The following is a 6,564-nucleotide window of genomic DNA, read 5'->3' as shown; positions in this document are numbered from 1 at the left end:
TTAAAAAGGTTCATAGAAATACGAGGAGTTTGTCAAACCATCTTTTCGGACAACGCCAAAACGTTCAAACGAGCATCAAAGGATTTGAAGCGACTGTGGGAAACACTGCGCGGAGAGGAGGTCCAGAACTATTTCGCAGGTCATCAGATTCAGTGGAAATTCATCGCCGAAAGAGCCGCCTGGTGGGGCGGATTCTGGTAAAGGTTGGTCCGGTCCGAAAAGGCATCTCTGAAGAAGGTGTCGGGCGACTGCTACTGAAATTTCGAGGAGCTCATTATGGTTGTGACCGAAATCGAAGCTGTCATAAACTCAAGACCGCTAACCTACCTGTACGCGGAATCCAACGAACCAGAACCGCTGACCCCCTCACATTTTCTTATTGGAAGACGTTTGACTTGCCTCACCAGTGGGGCTGGTCAGGAAACACACTCATCAACGCAGGATCAGTTGACCCGCCGCTAGCGATACCGACAAAGGTTGGCTGATCACTGCTGGCGAAGATGGCGACCCTGACTTCTCTGCGCTCCGCGCATTTTGCTGTGCCAAGTGCATCCAGTGCATTGAAGAAAGGAGCCGTTGTATTAGCTCATGAGCATCATCTGCCAATTGGATTGGTAAAACTTCATTGAGGCCTGCGAATAAAGTCCTATTGCTAGGTCTTCATGACTTGACCGGAGTCATCACCGCAGATGTAGCCAACCCGGCTAGGGGCCCTCCGTTTCCCGTCACCGGGTCGCCGGGGTTGCCCTACTTGGCCACTGCCAGCGCCACGATGACTCGTTGGACAGTCTGGAGTTGGAGATTTTGATCTTCAGTCCGCACCGCCTCCTCGAAGGCAGGCGGCATCCTTCTTATGTTTGCTTCGTCCGGGTATGCGAGGCAATCCCAGACGATGTGCTCGAGTCTTGCTGGGGCTTTGCGACACACCCTACAGGTGGCATCAGTGTATGTCTCCGGGTACATCTTGTGTTTAAGGTAGGGGCTCTGGACCGTGTTTGTTTGGAATTGCCTATAGATGACCGCTTGCTCCCTGCTTAACCATTTGCAGGGCGGCGGAGCGTGCGTCTGGCAAGTCGATGGGCCTGAGTGATTTCTTTGTAGGTAGTCATCCGGTGTTGTCCGCTGTGCCACATATGCTCTCCGACACTTTGCTCGGCGCGGTTATAGAGTTCGCACGCACGAGCGTGTGCGGTTGTCAGCACGTGCCCGCACCGTCCGTGCATGTGCCAGAAACCACTCAATTCTTGTCTTCCCCATGAGGCTTGGTTGTCTTCGCAGTAGTTTCCCCGTTACGGGGGAAACCCTGTCTCTGGAGAAGTTTTTGACGGCTTGCCTGGAATCCCTCAGGACCTTTGTGTAGCCGGGATCTTTGATGGCCAGCGCGATCGCCACCTCCTCTGCTTCCTCGGGTCTGCCGCTCGCAACGCTGGCCGCCGCTCGGAGGTTGCCCTCGGCGTCGACCACCATCACCACGAAGATCCGTTCGTTGTAGTATTCTGCTGCGTCAACGTAGCGGGCTCCAGCGACCCCGGCCTGTAGCTCCGCCAGCGCCTTAGCTCGTGCTGGCCGCCTGCCCTCGTTGTACTCAGGGTGCATGTTGCGCGGGACTGTTGCGGAAAACGGGAGTGGTCGAGGATGTGCTGGTCAGACGAGATGGACGTATTAGAGCATGTATGGTGCGCCTACTAAGTGGAACCATCTTCAGAAGACCGATTCAGCTTTTGTACCTGATAGAATCTCCCTTGGAATGATCTGAAGCTCATTCCCGGGGGAGTATGTAGAAACCCCCAGCTTCGGCTTCTTTCTTCTAGCCGTCTGGCAACACTATAAATTTGCCTCGAGCTCGCTGAATCGGCAGCAGCACTATCGAAATAAATACAGTTGTGTTTGTTCCTCAAGGGTGTGGTGTCGCTCTATCTGGCGTCTTTCAAAGTTTCATTAGGGCGAGGCTCCGCCCTCTGGGTCCGGCGACGCGGAGCACAGCAAGATTCTGGAAGCCCAGGTTAGGCACCTCCAGGGAAATGTTGAAAGCCTTCAACAAGCCGGAAGCGCCCGTGTCATGGACGACGACAAAGTGCACTTCTACACACGTACAAAATATTGACAAACTTCAAATCGTTTGCCTTGCATGTTGAAAGGCTAATACCGACCATATTTATTTACAGTGTCACTTTTCTTTGCCATCCTGGACGGCATTGCTCCGGTGCTCCCTAAGGCGGAAAGGGCATTTCGGCACGAGACGCAACTTCTCGCATTTTAAATGCAGAGCATTTCAGTAACTCACGATGTCACCCGCGTTGACGTCCGTAGTCGTAGTCCGCACCGTCGTTGTCCGCACCCCTCCCCCTACACTATATATAAAAAAATACTATCCGGCGCCTGGTTTCGATCCCTCGACCCTGCGGGCGGAACGCAATGTACATGGTGCTCTACCCACTGCGCCACAAAGCCGACACAGAATGGGAGGCTACGAACGCGCATTATATCCTTGACTCATTCAAACTACGTCAAGAAGCTGCTGATGCGCTCGCATCGCGCTCTCTCGCCGCGGTCGGTTCGCGCTTAAACCACATATGTCGTTCGCGCGCGCTCCGGTCGCTAACATCTGTGGCGTGATCGTGACGTCAACATCACGCGTTCGTGTGGTGGCGCGATTTCGGCGCTATAGCACTCTCTCGCGAGGGGCATTGGATTGGATTCAATTGGATTGGCTTGGCTTGGATTGGCTTGGCTTGAATTGGATTTGGATTGGATTGGATTGGATTAAAGTGGATTGGGTTGGATTGTGTTGCGTCATAGCCGCGCCACGTTGCGTCATAGCCGCTTCACGTTGCGTCATAGCCGCGGCAGGGGGTTCACAGCACGTTTCACGTTTCACCATCGACTTCATCGACAATGTCTACGCTGGAAGAGAAGAGCGGAAATGCTCTGCATTTGATCGTGCCCCTAGCGAGGGGGATGTTTTTTGATGAAGTTGCGCCTGAATTTGCCTTTGGATCAAGGACCTGGGGTATCGCTTTGGGGTGACACGCAAGACCGCCAGCCGGAGCTCTTCAGGATGGTGCTACGAGCTGTGCACCACCTTTTCAAGGGCCTACAGTAAAGCCTGCATATATGAAACAGCGCGAGGATTGTAAAATAGTTCGATATAGCAAAAATTCGATATAGAAAGTGAAGAAAAAAAACTGATATGAGTGCAATCTTGCCAACGGAGTCACGAGCTAACGCTGAGCTCTCACCTCGGAAAGAAAACATTAATTTATTTGGGGCGGAAGAACTGCGTGAGTGTAGCCTGATTCTTGGAGCACAACGCGTTGCTGGTGACTGCTTGCTCCACGGTATCTAGGCGCAAGACTGCTGCCCTCAATGGCACTGCAGTAACGCCGTAGCAGGGCCACGGCAGCGACGGCTTCGCTCGTGCTCGGAAGCGGTACGGAGTCCTCGCCATCTTCGACAGAGCGGAGACAAGCATGGATACAAGCGAATAACGGCGAATCCAGCGAACCGAGCAAGTGCGGGCAGCGAGTGGCGCGGATTTGAAGTTCGGTGACACCGCAGCCCGCAGCGCCTAATGTGGCGCTTTCGGCTCCAACGGCATGCATGCGTGGAGCTCGTCGACTCTGCCACGGCCGGTTTGGACGCGCCCGAGCTCAACGTTACTAGAATAAGCTCAGTTTCGGAGCTCCGCATCCCCGCCAGCGGAGGAGGGTGGGCCAAACGGCGGTCGCGAGAACTAGTGGCGCTGCAGTCAAGTCTTGCGTAGAGTTCCTGTATATAGCTCCCGCAGGGAGCTAAGAGTTGCGCGACCCTTTTCCACGCGCCGCCGTGATTGCGACACTCCGGTTATCCATGCCGCGCAGAGAAGCCCCCACTACGGCTGCGCCGCAGCCGCCGACGCGGGCGGCACCGCAGGAATCCGGCGTACCCGCCGTAAGGCGCCGCCGACCGAAGCGCCCCCACCGCGCGTCGGCCGCCGTCGGAAGCGTGGCGGCGAGGCTCCTTCACTCGCGACGGGCGGCTTTCCCGCAGCAATCCGGATAACAAAGATGGCGGTCGGTCGCGCAACTCTTAGCTCCCTGCGGGAGCTATATACAGGAACTCTAGTCTTGCGTAGTCTTGCGCTACTCCCGGCGCGTCGTCTGCTTCGGCGGCGGGCGGCCGCTGCAGCCGACCGCGGCGGGCCGCCGCGCAGACGTACCGCGGCAGCTTTCTAGTACTGCTACTGCTAAACTTAAACATCTATCATCTTTCCAGTCGACTAGCTTAAACGCCTTCGTCCTTCTAGTCGACGTTACCGCATCACATTTGTGCACTGTTTAAGTGGATGAAAGTGGATGAGGACTTGTATGCACTGACCTGCAAGCGCAGCTCATTGGCTAGCTAAGAATCGACGGCCGGCCTATATTTTAACTGTCTACAGCATTTAACTTGATTGATTGTGGGGTTTAACGCGCCGACGCAACGCAAGCGATGAGGCGCGCCGTAGTGGAGGGCTCCGGATTAATTCTGACCACCTGGGGATCTTTAACGTGCGCCGAAATCTCGTACACACGGGCGTTTTTTCTTTTCACCTCCATCAGAAAAGCGGCCGCCGCGGCCTGCGTTCAGCTTCATGTACGGTAGTTTCTAATTCAATTACCCTTTTCAGCGTAGTTTTTATAACTACTGCGCCGTCTTACCTCGACCAAAAACGACCCAACGAGTTTGTGAAAGCAGTGCCTTTATAAGTGCTTTTATCTCCACGCGGCAATAGGACAGTGTTTCTGAATCTCGTCGGTGCAAGGTCCCGTTAACCAGCTTCCGATGTAGAGTTCCTATGCTCAACTTTTATATTCTGCCTGGCTGGTCCCACCTCATCTCGCCTTTCTGTACTCTGTAGTGCATACGAGCATTCGATCACCAAAGATGAAAGTTCGGTTTACAGTTCTTACGCTCAGTTCATCTGTGACAAACGCACTCGAATTTGGTGAATTCACATTAAAGCTTAAATCCGCAATTTAAAGGTGCTCATGGTACGCCTGAATTCACAAGGATCTTTTACCACCTTTCTGGTGTCTTGTACTCAGCAAATCCGTTCAGCGGGTCATACAAGACACCTCTTCGAAAGGCGAATCAGTCTTCAATGAGGACTTTATTTTTTTTTTTTTTTTGAAAAAGGCTGAATTGTACATAACATGGCACAAGGATGCACAAGAAAAACCAGTGTTTGAGGGCCTTAAGAACACTGTATTTGCAGGACTCCTTATATGTATGCACGGTGTCAGCACCTTTTGATGTGTTTGTGGCGACGGGAAGCTGCCGAGATGGCTCATGCTCAAGACGACTCAATGCCACATCGAAAATTTTTTGGTTGAGTAAAAAGAAAAGGGTGGCTAAAACAACAGATTACTGCCTCCAAATACAGCTGTTTACAGAATTACATATGTGCCGTACGCGATTACATATGAGCCAATACGCATTCAGCCGTTCACGGTGTAAGGCATATTTGCTCGAAACGTTCCAGAAGAGAGGCACCCGGAGGAAGCAACAAACGGTACAGAAATTTTATTCACCCCAGGGTTTACACAATTTCAATAGAAAAAAGTCACACACGACAAAAGAGTAACCAAATAAAAAAAACTGCCTAATTTATCACAACGTAGGCTATGAGGCGACTTATACAAAGCGCACGCACTTAAAAACCGCAAAAAATACGAAGGCATACTAGCTAGCCAGCTTCCTTTAATTCTAGTTCTTATCTGTCGTTTGCAGATTTTACGAAATAATAGACTGTCTGCTCTGTTCATACACCGTTGTGCGTGCAAGTTTTTCCGGTTGATTTCAGTCGGAATGGGCTGAACCTGATTCTTGAATACACGTTGGCAATCTTCTTCGACAAAACGTAAATGTGATTGTCGAATGCATCGCAGTTCAACAGATGAGCCTCCAACTCAGCAAGTAATATTTGTTCAAACAATAATGTCAACACCTCCACTGTTGGCGCTCACTATTCGCATATAACGGCTGCATTAAACGTGTCGAACATTAACCCTTGACTTAAACCTGTAAACACTAAACCCTTTTTCCACGACGTGGCGCAATTTCAAGAAGTATTTCGATGGTGCCACGAGACCACCGTTTGTTTTCGCAGAAACGACTTCTGGAAGCTCAGTGGACATCAGTGTAGTGCAGTATTCATTGGGGGATGTGCCTGCATATACTTTCCGTGCCCCAAATACTGCTGTATATAGCACTACTGCACAGAGAACAAGCGAAAGGCTTGTGTTGAAGTAGACCCGCTGGGTGTTATAGTTATCATCATTAAGTACCTGCAACAGCGATGATCTTCTTAACGAGGCGAAAGCTGTTGACGTTTCAACGAGGTTTTCATCACCTGAGGGGCAGAGATCAGTCACAATATCGCGAGAGGAGTTTCTAGTATCTGATGATGCAACTTATGTTCTAATAAAAAGACGCTTGTAGGCAGCTGTAAATTGACAGGCAGTAGGGCTGTTGTTTTAGCCGCCATTTCTTTTTGCTCATATGCACTACAGAGTGCACAAAGGCGAGATGAGGTGGGACCAG

This window comes from Haemaphysalis longicornis, unplaced genomic scaffold (assembly GCF_048455015.1).
Source record: "Haemaphysalis longicornis isolate Haplotype H1 unplaced genomic scaffold, Haemaphysalis longicornis Haplotype H1 scaffold_12, whole genome shotgun sequence".
NCBI classification, from domain to species: domain Eukaryota; kingdom Metazoa; phylum Arthropoda; class Arachnida; order Ixodida; family Ixodidae; genus Haemaphysalis; species Haemaphysalis longicornis.
Note: the sequence above shows the minus strand (reverse complement) of the source record.